Source organism: Sander lucioperca, chromosome 12 (assembly GCF_008315115.2).
Source record: "Sander lucioperca isolate FBNREF2018 chromosome 12, SLUC_FBN_1.2, whole genome shotgun sequence".
NCBI lineage: Eukaryota > Metazoa > Chordata > Actinopteri > Perciformes > Percidae > Sander > Sander lucioperca.
In genome coordinates, this window is record NC_050184.1 from 18230977 (window position 1) to 18244256 (window position 13280).

Here is a 13280-nt window from a genome sequence, read left to right on the forward strand (position 1 = left end):
ACCCTCAGCGCTCCAGAGCTGGAACATTACATAAGGCCGGAGGCACAGTAGTAGTAGTAGTAGTAGTAGTAGCAGAAACACAAGTACTTCTGTTTCTCCAACTTTCTTTTTTTTAAGATTATTTTTTTGGGGCTTTCCCTTTATTAGATGGTGACAGTGGATAGACAGAAAAGTGGGGAGGGAGAGGGGATGACACGCAGCAAAGGGCAGCAGGTCGGATTTGAACCCAGGCCGCTGCAGGACTCAGCCTACATGGGGCGCATGCTCTTACTGGGTGGGCTAGAGGCCGCCCCTTGTTGCTGCTACTTTCTACTCATACTCCACTATATCTCAGAGGAATATCTTGTCCTTTTTACTCCACTACATTTGTCTGACAGCTTTAGTTACTTTTCAGCCCCTTCCTGTCCAGTGAAAACCACGGATCTCCAGATGTGTTGATGCTGAATGTTGGTGATAAACTGAAGGATGAAGTATTTCTTTAATATATAATAAATAAACTAACTAACTAAATAAAGTATTTAAAAAGCCTCTTGGATCAGCTGGGAAATGCATCATCACAAAGCTGAAAATTGCTGTAGATTAAACTATCCAACAGTATATAAAGGAGTTAAAATGAGCACAACCTTAACCTCTACAGCAGTTAAATGCAACATACACATGAATGCAGCAGGAATATGAATCCAGAAACATCAGACAGAATAAGGAAGACACTGACAGGGAACATTTTACTGCATAAGGGGTACGTTTTTAACTACATTTTGCTGATTGTACACTTTTATTAAAGTAAGGTTTTGAATGCAGGACTTTTACTTGTTACAGGATATTTTCACAGTGTGGTAGTAATAGTACTTTTTAGCAAAACTTCCTCAATTGCTGGTTGGCAGTACATGGTCAGTACACTACTTGTAACAAGTATATATTTGTAAAACATGAATACCCAGTCCACAGCTTATTTTGTAGCAAAGATTGGTGCCAATTATCCGTAGAAAAGCATCCATATTTTGTCATTTGAAATATGAGGCAGGCTGAGGAAGTGTGCTGCAGCTTATTTAGACCACCCTCTGCTGTACAGGAGAGGAACTGCACCTGCCTGTACAGAGAGACAGGAAGGAAATGGTAAGTGTGTGTGTGTGTGTGTGTGTGTGTGTGTGTGTGTAGGTCTGTGCATGTCAAAAAAGCACAAGGTTACATAAGGTCTTCAACTAAATGGATTGAGGAAAGGGGAAAAAATACATCTTATTTCAGGGGATTAGAAAAAATTCAAATTTCTACACATTTTTTTTTAACCCCTAACCCCATATAAAAAGTTTTTTTATTTGATGCTATAAATGACATCATAAGGAATATGACACGAACATGGACAATGAAACAGGGATTAATAACTCTTATACCTAAACATGGTAAAGATAAAAGGTATATTGACAATCCACGCCCTATTACTCTACTGAATACTGACTATAAGCTGTTTACACGTGGGATTGCTGACAGGTTAAGGGATGGCATGGCACAGTTTATACAGATTTATTAGATTATAGGCATTTGATTGAAGATGATAAGTTTATTTTGTTTCTAGACTTTTACTAACCCTCTCTCTCTCTCTCTCTCTCTCTCTCTCTCTCTCTGTCTTGGCTGAGACACACGTGCGTCTGTGGTGCTGTCTCATGCAGATCGCTCTCTTTCTCCGTCCTTTTTAAAATGAGGCGGGAAGTGGACAGCAAAACCTAACTTTACTTAATATATTCTATACGGTATTATATATTAAAGAGAAATGTTCCCTCTTCGTCCTATAATGGCCATAAATCGATACTAGAGCAGCCTACTTCCTTGTCTACTGCTGCAATGAATAAAATGCAGAGGAGAAAAGAGCGTCTGTCTTCACGAAAATCATCTGTTGAGTGTTTGATGGTAATGTATTTGTGCTTTAGAACGTAATCACTGTGAAACAAGAGTAAAATAAGCTTTATTTCTCTCTGTCTACTGTACAATGACAAATTCAAGTACAAAACAACTGGTCTCAACTACTGCCAGAAAACACTTTAGTTATGTTGTAACCTTGGTTCTCTGAGTGAAGAGCCTCTCTCTCCACCGTACATATGGAATAAGTAACAGTGTAATTGTTAGTTATACAGGAGACAAAACCTTTCACTGCTCGTTTTTCATTTTGTGACTTCTGATTGATTAAAGGACTATTTTTCCAGTCTTATTTCTTCATTGAAGTTTTCATTAAAACTTAAAGTTTTCTTTAATCTTGTTTTGATCTTGTAAACCCAATCTCGTGTCTCGTCTCATGAGCTGGGTGTCTTGTCACGTCAGAGGTGCTGCGGTAGTATGGGCTGAGGGGGTCCCTTCTCAGGGCCATCCAATCCCTGTACGTCCAAAGCGAGAGCTGTGTCCGGGTTCTCGGCAGTAAGTCGGACTCGTTACGGGTGGGTGTTGGCCTGTGCCAGGGCTGCGCTTTGTCACCAATCCTGTTTGTGGTATTCATGGACAGGATATCGAGGCATAGCCGTTGTGGGGAGGGGTTGCAATTTGGTGGGCTGGGATCTCATCACTGCTTTTTGCAGATGATGTGGTCCTGATGGCATCATTGGCCCGTGACCTTTAGCACTCACTGGATCGGTTCACAGTCGAGTGTAAAGCGCCTGGGATGCCATGGTTCTCAGCAGGAAGTGCCTACTCCGGGTGGGGAATGAGTCATTACCCCAAGTGAAGGAGTTCAAGTACCTAGGGGTCTTGTTCGCGAGTGAGGGGACAATGGAGCGGGAGATTGGCCTGGAGAATCAGAGCAGCAGGAGCAGTATTGCGGTGTAGAGATTATATCTCCACCCTGGCCTGGGAACGCCTCGGGATCCCCCAATCAGAGCTGGTTAATTTCCCAAGCCACGGAAGTCCCTGCTGGAGCTGCTGCCCCCATGACCTGACCCCGGATAAGCGGCTGAAGGATGGATGGATTAATAAAGGATTATCTTATTGTCATTCATATTTTCTCAATCCTTCTCTTACATAAAATATTTTCCCAAAAGTGTTGACTTGAAAGGGTTTTTGATAGTGCTGTTTGTACATGTTTAACCTGTCCTTCCCATCAGCTATACAGAATCCCTTTAATTCCTACCTTGGTCTTTTCCTAGAATCTACTTAATTATTGACTCTAATCACAGCAGAATTTTTATTAGACCTAATTCCTGCCCTTGTCTTTCCCCAGAATCCAATTCCAAGAAACAGAGCAGAGTTTTTCTGGAATTTTTCTTACACTTCTGAAATTAAGTTCCCCAGTTTGTACTCAGGTTCCCCCTTCTACCATACGGGGGAGGCTTCAGGAGTAGCAGAGATGGTTACTGTGTCTGTGCACATCTTTTCCCTTTGGCACTGAGCCCACTGTCCCCACGTTGACCATCCTGCCAACAACGCCAAATCGTACTGGGAGTTTTCTGTTAAGAACGGCTCAAAAACAAGATTGTATCTTTTAAATTTTAATGGCACACTTGCAACAGTCAATGTTCGATCAAGACTCAGGCAGAGTGTGCAAATGACTTAGTCATACAATATTTCCATCCATCCGTTTTATTGTTGATGGATGGATAGCTGGATAGATGGGAAGTTGCAGCGAAGTCACAGATGAATCACAAAACATTGTTTGTTGGTTCAACACTTCGTATGTCACTTTGGTATGGGCACATATTCTACAAACTGTATTACAATCAAAGTCCTGGATTTTACAGGAAGCCAGTGCAGAGAAGCTAATATGGGAGAAATATGATCTCTTTTCCTAGTTCTTGTCAGCATTCTGGATCAGCTGGAGAGTCTTAAATTGCAGGTCATCCAGGTTTTTTATGTCCTTAATGCATGCTTGAAGTTTAACTAACTGATTGGTTTCACCTGGCTTGAGCATCATCTGCATAACAGTGAAAGTTAATAGAGTGTTTCCTAATAATATTGCCTAGAGGAAGCATATATAAGGTGAATAGAATTGGTGGCACCGAGCCTTGTGGAACACCATGGCTAACTTTAGCGTGCCTGGAGGATTCTTCGTACCATTAAAATACTGAGATCGCTCTGATAACTATCACGCACACCAGAGAATGGACCCACAGATGCACAACTCAGGCAAGTAAAATACAATGGTTTATTTAAACAGCAAATAATAAGCTCACAAGCAACAGTGTCCAGTAAATGGCAGGCAAAGGGAAATCCAAGAAAACAGGCAGTGGTCAAAATCCAAGGGGAAACAGGAACTCAGGAAAACAGGACACAGGGAAAAACGCTCGAAGGCTGAACACATCGAAGCAGACGATCTCGCACTGGGGTACTTCTTCTTCTTCTTCTTTAGGGTTTTACGACAGTTGGCATCCAATTCGTTGCATTACTGCCTCCTACTGGTAATTACCCGTTAACTATTTATTTATTTCATTACATTATACTCTAATTTCCTAAGTAGTCCAGTGCCTTTCAAAAATGCAAATAAATATTTCTGTCCATTCATGGTAACTCCACTTTCAAGTACATCTGTAAACCTGATTTCCACTGGTCCTAATTTATGTAATCCAGCAAACATGACCCCTCTCTCTCGAATGTATTTCCTGCATGACATCAGGACATGCTCCACTGTCTCCATTTCCTCACACAGACTGCAATGTCCAGTCGGATGTTTTCCCATTATAAAAAGTGTACTGTTCAACCTACTGTGACCAATTCTCAATTTGCTGATAATTACTTGTTCTTGTCGGTTAATCCCACTGTAACTCACCCCTCCTACTTTATTTTGTATTGTATGCAAGTGTCTCCCTTTATTTCCACCATCCCAATAGTGTTGCCACTGTTTGGAAATTTCTCTCCACACAATGCTTTTCCCCTCTGATTTTGACAGTTTACTATTCAGTTCTACACTTCTTTCTTGACCGCCTCCTTTGCCAATTTATCCACTCGCTCATTACCTGGAATTCCAGTATGTGCAGGGACCCACATGAACACCACAGTTTTACCCTGATCAGCGAGCCTTGAATTTGCAAACAAAATTTCATACACTAGTTCTTGGTGATTCCTGGCTGATCCTGCTTTGAGACTCGATAGTGCTGACACTGAGTCACTACAAATGAGTATGTTACGCACCATCACCTCTTCCACCCATTGTACGGCTAATAGAAGTCCAAGTATTTCAACTGCATACACACTTAAATAATCTGAAGTTCTCCTACTGACTCCAGTCTGATAACTGGGAATCACCACTGCTGCCCCCGTTGCTTCTGTCAGTAAATCTTTTGAGCCATCAGTAAAAAGCTGTGCATAATCAATATAATTTCTATCTTTATAGTTGTAGTATTCTTGAACTATGTCTACTGTCTTATTCCTGCGCTTGATATTCAGCAGCTCCAGATCCACACAAGCAATATTCAGCATCCAGGCTGGCCTCACAGGCCACAGTACAGTTAAACAAAATTCAATTCCTTGGACTTTTATCTGCTCTGCTATTTCCTCGCCTATCCACCCAAAACTTGTCTTTTGCGCTTTACCCCTTTCCCAACAATTCTCCAATACCCTCTTAGTAGGATGCCATTCATCATGGCCCTTTAAATGTATCCAGTAATTGGCCATAAGCTGTTTTCTACGGAGCCACAACGGCATTTCACCTGTCTCAACTTGCAGAGCACAAACTGGTGCAGTTTTCATCGACCCCAAACAAATCCTGAGAGCACGGGCCTGAATAACATCCAGGTCTGAGAGTACAGATTTAGCTGCTGATCCATATACAATACTGCCATAATCTAACCTCGATCGTATTAAGACTTGATAGATATACTTCAGCGATGTAAAATCAGCCCCCCACTCCAATCCTGCAAGATATCTCATAACATTGATTGATTGATTGATTGATTGATGATTGATTGATAGTCAATATTTCTCCCTCTTTTCCACACAGCTCCGTCATCTGCGAACAGTGATCTGCCTATGTCCATTGGAATATTCACATAAACATCATTTATCATAATAGAGAAAAACGTCAGACTTACTACACTCCCCTGAGGTTTCCTGTTTTCTACAACAAACATGCTGGATAGCTCTGAACCTATCTTCACTTGTATGGTCCTTTTATCCAGAAAATCCATTATCCAATTGAGCATATTCCCTCCAACTCCAATCTTATGTAACTTTATTAGAAGCCCCTCAGTCCATAACATATCATAGGCTTCTCAACATCAAAAAACACTGCAACCACTTTCTCTTTATTTACTTGGGCTTTCCTTATCTCATCCTCTAAGCACACCACTGGATCCATAGTGTTCCTACCTTTCCGAAAACCACTTTGCTAAGCTGCCATCATGCCTCTACTTTCTATGCAATGTATTAACCTCTCATTTATCATACGCTCCATTAATTTACAAATGTGTGATGTCAATGCAATTGGCCTATAATTCCCAGGCCTGCTTGAATCTTTACCTGGTTTCCGTATTGGGACAATTAGTGCCTCTTTCCAACTCTCTGGCATTTTACCCTCCTCCCAAACTTTGTTATATAGCAACAATAATTTCTCCAGGCCTTCAGAATTTAAATGCTTTATCATGCTATAACAAACCTCATCTTTAGCAGGTGCAGTCATACCCGACTTATCTAGTGCTTTTCTCAATTCCCCCATACTGAAAGGGACATTCAGACCATCACCATCAAAATTAACTTTCCTGCATAGAGCCTCCATGTTGTCCGCTTTTGTATTTTCTCTGCCGCTTCTCTCATCTACAGACAAATTATCCGAGCTATGCACTTTAACAAATGTATTTGCTATCAACTCTGCCTTTTCCTTATTAGTTACTGCTGTCTCATCCCCTTCAGTCAGAACTGGATAACTCCACTCCCTTCTGTCTCCTCCCATCTTTTTTATCATACTCCACACCTCACCCACTTGCGTTGTGCTACCAATCGTATCACAATAATTCCTCCAATGTGACCTTTTTACATGTCTTATTGTCCTCTGTACTACGGCCTGGGCTTGCTTGTACTGTATCATATGTTGGAAATTATGAGTTTGTTTCACTATTCTGAAAGCCTTGTTTCTCTTCCTCACGGGTTCCTTACACTCATCATCCCACCAGGGCACTATTTTCCTCTTCTTACTACCTTTACTTTTAGGAATGGATTCCAATGCCGCCAATATTATGCCTTGCTTTATGTAGCTGTCAAGTGTCACTATAGTCATTTCTTCATTGGCCTGATTTAGACATTTGTCACTGACCTGCAGAAATTTACCCCAATTTGCCTTTTCAAGTATCCATTTCCCACCCGAGCCTTCGCTAATCAACGAGGTATTAACATTTATCTTACACCAGATTGGATTATGATTGCTTTCTATAGTCCCTTCCTGATACACAGACCAATCACATATCACACGCTATCGTATTAGATACAAATGTGAGATCAAGCACAGATTCTTTACCCACAGTAATATCTATTCTCGTTTTGCTGCCATCATTTAAACATACCAAGTTCTTCTCATCTAACAACTCCTCAAGGACCTGCCCATTTTTATCTGTTCTATCACTCCACTCTATCACAACACGTTGCGCCCATTAAAATCACCGCACCACATAATGTTCCTACTATCCTGCCCTTCTACCTCCTCAAGTATGTGTAACTCTAGTCTCTTGCAGGGGTTATAATAATTTACAATTACCAACTCCATTCTCTCAGCCCACACCTTCACTACCACATATTCCTGCTCATTCCCTATACCAAGCACTCTATAAGGAATACCTTGCTTTATAAAAGTGACACACCCTCCACCTCTCCCTTCCCTTCTATCTCTTCTCACTGCCAAATACCCAAACAAAATAAAGTCTAGACTAGGAATTAACCAGGACTCTTGAACACAAACAATGTCTGGTTTATCTCTCCTACTGACAATAAACTGTTTGAAATCTTGTCCATTTGATATTAAACTTATTGCATTCCATTGTAGAATTAACATTACTATTAGTATCAACCCAAACATGTTGAGTCTTGACTAGACTGTACCCTGGGTTCATCATTCACCTCTTCCCATTTTAGCCCTCTCATACCCAAATGATGTTCTGCCGCTTTCACAATAACCTGAATCCGTTCCGTTTTAGATTTAATCTCACATGTCGAATTTATAACTCCAGCTATAAAAGTTACCAAGTTCTTCTTCTCTCTCCCAGAGATGGGGACTTGAGTCTGAGACTCGGACTCGAGTCGCACTTAAGTCGCACAAACAGCTGACTTCAGACTTGACTCGGACTTGACCCAAAAGACTTCAGACTTGACTCGGACTCGAGCTTCGAGACTCGTCAACAACCTGTTTTCATACAATTATTGCTTTTTAAATCTAAATGTATTAATGTATTTCTATTTTCTTTTATTGGCGCATATACGGGGAAACGTATGACGAGCTGCATGTCCACTGCCCTTTGCCATAATGTGCAACGTAACGCATGCGCCGTCAAAAAATGCATTGCAGATGGCGACACCAAGTCCTCCTGGAGTTGTGTCTTTTGTCATTAGTTTTGCTTTCAATAACTTGGTAAACAGTGGCAGTAAGCTAACAGCTACATGTGAGGTGTGTAGCACCAAGATAAATGATGCCGGATCAACAACGTCGGACTTCATCAGGCATCTCAAAACACACCCAGATAGGTCAGTCACTCACACGCTAATGTGAAAGAGACGTTACATTTAGCATATATCGTCACAGGTAACAAGCTAACCATCGCTAAGTGTTGTGCTAATGCTGGGAACAGGCACATAGTATCTTTATAGTTAGTGGTTGCTGAGGCTCAGACATCCATGGTGCACAGGAGGCGGGACACACGGATCCATCTCCCCAGGAACAAACGCTGTGTCGGGGGGGTAAACTCATGTGATGCATAATTGATCCCGTGGATGATTTGTAGGCTATTAAGTGAACAAGGTCCACTAAACACTGGGCCGTCTTGACTGTTTTAATTCTGCACATATTTCTGTTAAGGTAGTCCTATTTACTATTTCATTATTTCATCCATGCGTGGTGCAGCGGATCCGTGCGCACTGTCACCTGCCGTGGAGACGCTGGCCTCACTAACCTCTCCTCCTCTGAGTCGGATCTCCCTTGCGCTGGACTCAGTTTCACTGAGCGTACTAACACTTAGAAAATAAATGGCATTACATCAGTGAGTTCAAACTGCTTATTGTGCGTAATTTGGACTGACACTGAGATGCATGTTGTTCTGTAACTGGTGTGGTGCTGCCACTATTCTCTTGATTTCCACTTTGACATTTTTTTGAGTGAAAGAGACATTACATTTAGCACATATCATCACAGGTAACAAGCTAACCATCGCTAAGTGTTGTGCTAATGCTGGGAACATGCAAATTGTATCTTTATAGTTGTATCCATATGATGTGACAGCTACAGGACATGCTTTCAATTCATAAGATTTAAAAATACAGTGTTAGGGACAGATCAGATGGCCAGAGACTTGAGACTTGACTTGGACTCATGGCAAAAGACTTGAGACTTGACTTGAACTCAAGCTCAAAGACTTGAGACTTGACTTGAACTTTCCCCTCAAAGACTTGAGACTTGACTTGGACTCGAGCTCAAAGACTTGAGACTTGACTTGGACTTGCAAAAAATGACTTGTGAACATCTCTGCTCTCTCCAAACATTCTGTTTCTCCCGCTGTTCTTTTACTGCTACTAGCTCTTTGCCACCTTCTCCCTCCACCTGTCTTTTCTGTCCTGCCATCTTGACTGCCTCAGCATATCTTATCTGTTGCACCTCCACCTCCCTTTTCAACATCTCACAACCCCAGTAAGCAACGCTGTGGCTGCCTCCACAATTACAGCACCTTGGTTTCACTCCCTCTCCACACTTTCCATACTCATGATCCCCACCACACCTAGCACATCTCTTTCTTTTACACATTTTGGCCACATGCCCAAACTCCTGACAATTGAAACACCTCATAGGCTTCATCACATACTCTCTTATATTATACTTCATAAATCCAAAATATACCTCCTTAGGTAGCAGCTATCCCTCAAACTCTATCAAGATGCCTTCAATCTCCTTTTTTTCCACTCCAGCGGTCATTCTCCTCACATTCTTTATGGAATAATTCCTCACCTTCAAGTTCTCCATCAATACCTTCGTACTGACATTGAGGGGAATCCCAAAAATCACCCCCTTACAACCATTGAACCTCTTTTCCCCAACCTTTACAACCCGGGATATCTTGACTTTCCCATTTTTTTCTCCTTTTGCACCTCCTCTTCTGTATTACAGCCTATTAGCAAATTCCCATCTCCCAAAACGCTCGCGTATCTCACCTCACCAACTTGCCTTCTAATGATTTGTGTCAACTTTAGAGGATCAAGTTTCTTCCCCCCCCCCCCCCCTTCTTTCTCGAATCTCACCACCATATTAGTAAATCCAGATTTCGGATCTCTCCTCCCAACTTCTCTCCCTTCACTATCCGACCCACTAGCGCCAGTTTGTCCTTTTTTCCTTTTCCTACTACCACTCTCTTTCTTCGCTCTACTCACTAACCTCTTCCCAATCACCCTCCCTTCTCTCTTCCTCCTCACTTATCATCAAACTACTATTGCCACCATCAGTCTCCGTCCCTGCCATCCTGTCAGAGTTCGCAGAGAACAAAGCAGAAACACCGATACCGGACCTATACAGGCCGTCGGCCGATCTTCCCACTAACTGTTTCCCACAATACTCAGTCCTATACCAATATCCAACCACAAAACACTGTATATGCCTGTTATAATCAACAAACTAGGCGCTATTTCAACGACCGTTTACACGCGCTTAGTTCACACAGCTGATCGCGAGTAACGTCATCCCTCGATCCCGCTCTCGCACTGGGGTAAGGGGAAGACAGAACTTAAATACACAGGGAGACAATCAGACACAGGTGCAAAACATTAGGGCGGGGACAGGTAATCACACAGGTGGGAAAATAAAAGACAGGAAGTAAAACAAGACAACACATGGGAGAACAGAGAATCTACAAAATAAAACAGGAAATGGAAAAACTAACAGAAAACATGAAACAAACTAAAAACAGAAACTTGACTCAGGGACGAGACATGACAATAACTACGACTTAAACCAGCTTAGTGCGGTTCCTTTAATGCCAACTAAATGTTCCAGTGTCTGTAATAGGATGCTATGGTCAATAGTGTCGAATGCAGCACTAAGATCTAATAAGACAAGGACGGAGACAAGTCCTTTGTCTGAAGCAATTAGAAGGTCATTTAATTATTAATTATTAGTAGTTTTCACCAGTGCTGTCTCTGTGCTATGATGCATTCTAAATCCTGACTCAAAATCCTCAAATAAACTATTGCTATGTAGGAAGTCACATAACTGATTAGCAACTACCTTCTCAAGGATCTTGGAGAGAAAGGGAAGGTTAGATATAGGTCTATAGTTGGCTAAGACATCAGGACATACCCTGTCAATAAAGACATATTGATCATATCTAGTAAAGAAGTGTTAACCAAGGGTAAAGCTTCTTTAAGTAGCCTCATTGGAATGGGGTCTAAGAGACAGGTAGATGGCTTAGCTGAAGAAATCTTTGGTGTTTTTTGGTAAAGGTCAATAGGAGAAAAGCAGTCTAAATATATGTCAGGTTTTAAAGCTGTTTCTAGTGGTCCTGTGTTTAAAGATACACTGGAAAAAGAAGAGGGCAAGAGGTGATGAATTTTATCTCTAATTGTTATAATTTTATCATTAAAGAAGCTCATGAAGTCGTCACTACTCAGAGCTATAGGAATAGATGGCTCAATAGAGCTGTGACTCTCTGTCAGCCTGGCTACAGTGCTGAAAGGAAACCTTGGGTTGTTCTTATTTTCTTCTATTAGTGATGAGTAATAGTCTGATCTGGCATTTCTGAGGGTCATCCTATAGGTTTTCAGACTGTCTTGCCAGTCTAAGCGGGATTCTTCCATATTGGTGGAACACCATTTACTTTCAAATTTTCCACATCATTTATTGGGTACCACCTTGACAGTAAGTGGTGGAATGATGACATGCAGCTGTTAGTCATGGCTACTCAAGCTCTGGCCCCAGGGATACATTTGACTATGGCTACTGGTGCCGCTAACTTCTGCAAAATTAACCAAATAAACATACAGGTGGCTTATATGTTATACAAGTATAGCAAAAAGACTGATGTTCAACTTACATTTGTATTGCTCTGTTGCGGGACTCGCCACCGCGTCCTCGGCCGCCATTATTGATAGTTTTGCAACTTTTGGTAGCTCCGCCCCTTCCACTACGTAGCCAAGATAGCGACCATTGAGGGTGAAAAGTGTCCATCGTTCCACACCCAACATTTTGACCGTTATGAGTGCACCATCCGGGTACTCGTAGTGCACTGCATTTGACCACACTTCGACAATTTGAACACATTATGTACTCAAAATAGCTAGTGTAAGTACTGAATTGTGCGACTTGAAACGTACCACCACTCTCCCGGCTGCTCTGGGGCTCCCGGAGCACTGCTAGCAGAAGCTACATTATGTCGGTCCGCACCAACTACGCTAATGGCCCTGACACACAAACCCGATAATCGGCCGTCAGACAGTCTGGCGAGGTCAGTGACTCGAGGCTGTTCAGTGTGTTCCGTGCCATCGTCCGTTGGATGAGCTGTTGGCCTTCATTTTGGCTGATCTGACTTGCTGGGTCGGAGGGCGGGCAGTCCGATTCAATGACCAATCTGATTGGTGGAGTGCTAACCCGGAAATGGCGAGCGGGATGAGCGTGACTAAGCCTTTCAAAATCTGACGAAAATCTTTCAAACTGACCTTTGTTGATCTGAAATGAAGACAGATTCAGCAACTGCACGGCCTATTTCTCTCTTCAAATGTTTTCAGAAACACGTTTCGGTGAACTATCTTCGTAAAATATGAAGATCGTATTCCGAACGAAGCCGCCATTATGCCCGGTTGAAAAATCCGGGAGCAGCCAGACCCACGTGACATGTTCGTCCAATCAGCTGCTGGTTTTAATTTTTTGGGCTACAATACAGATTAGCGCTGCCTGCTGTTATGGAGACGTATTCCGTCTCCCGTATGCGCAGTATGTACTCTCAAGTCGGTGTTGCTTCGGTGTGTTCTGAGGCACTTTTTGGACCTTGGGGAGCCGACTGATCAGTCCGACTGCCTTTTCTGCCAACGGTCGGCCGTCGGGTTGGTGTGTCAGGGGCTTAAGGGTGCTGGCTAGCTACAGAAGCATACGATTTTGATTCCATGGTGCGGAGCTGGGCCTTTTATTCACT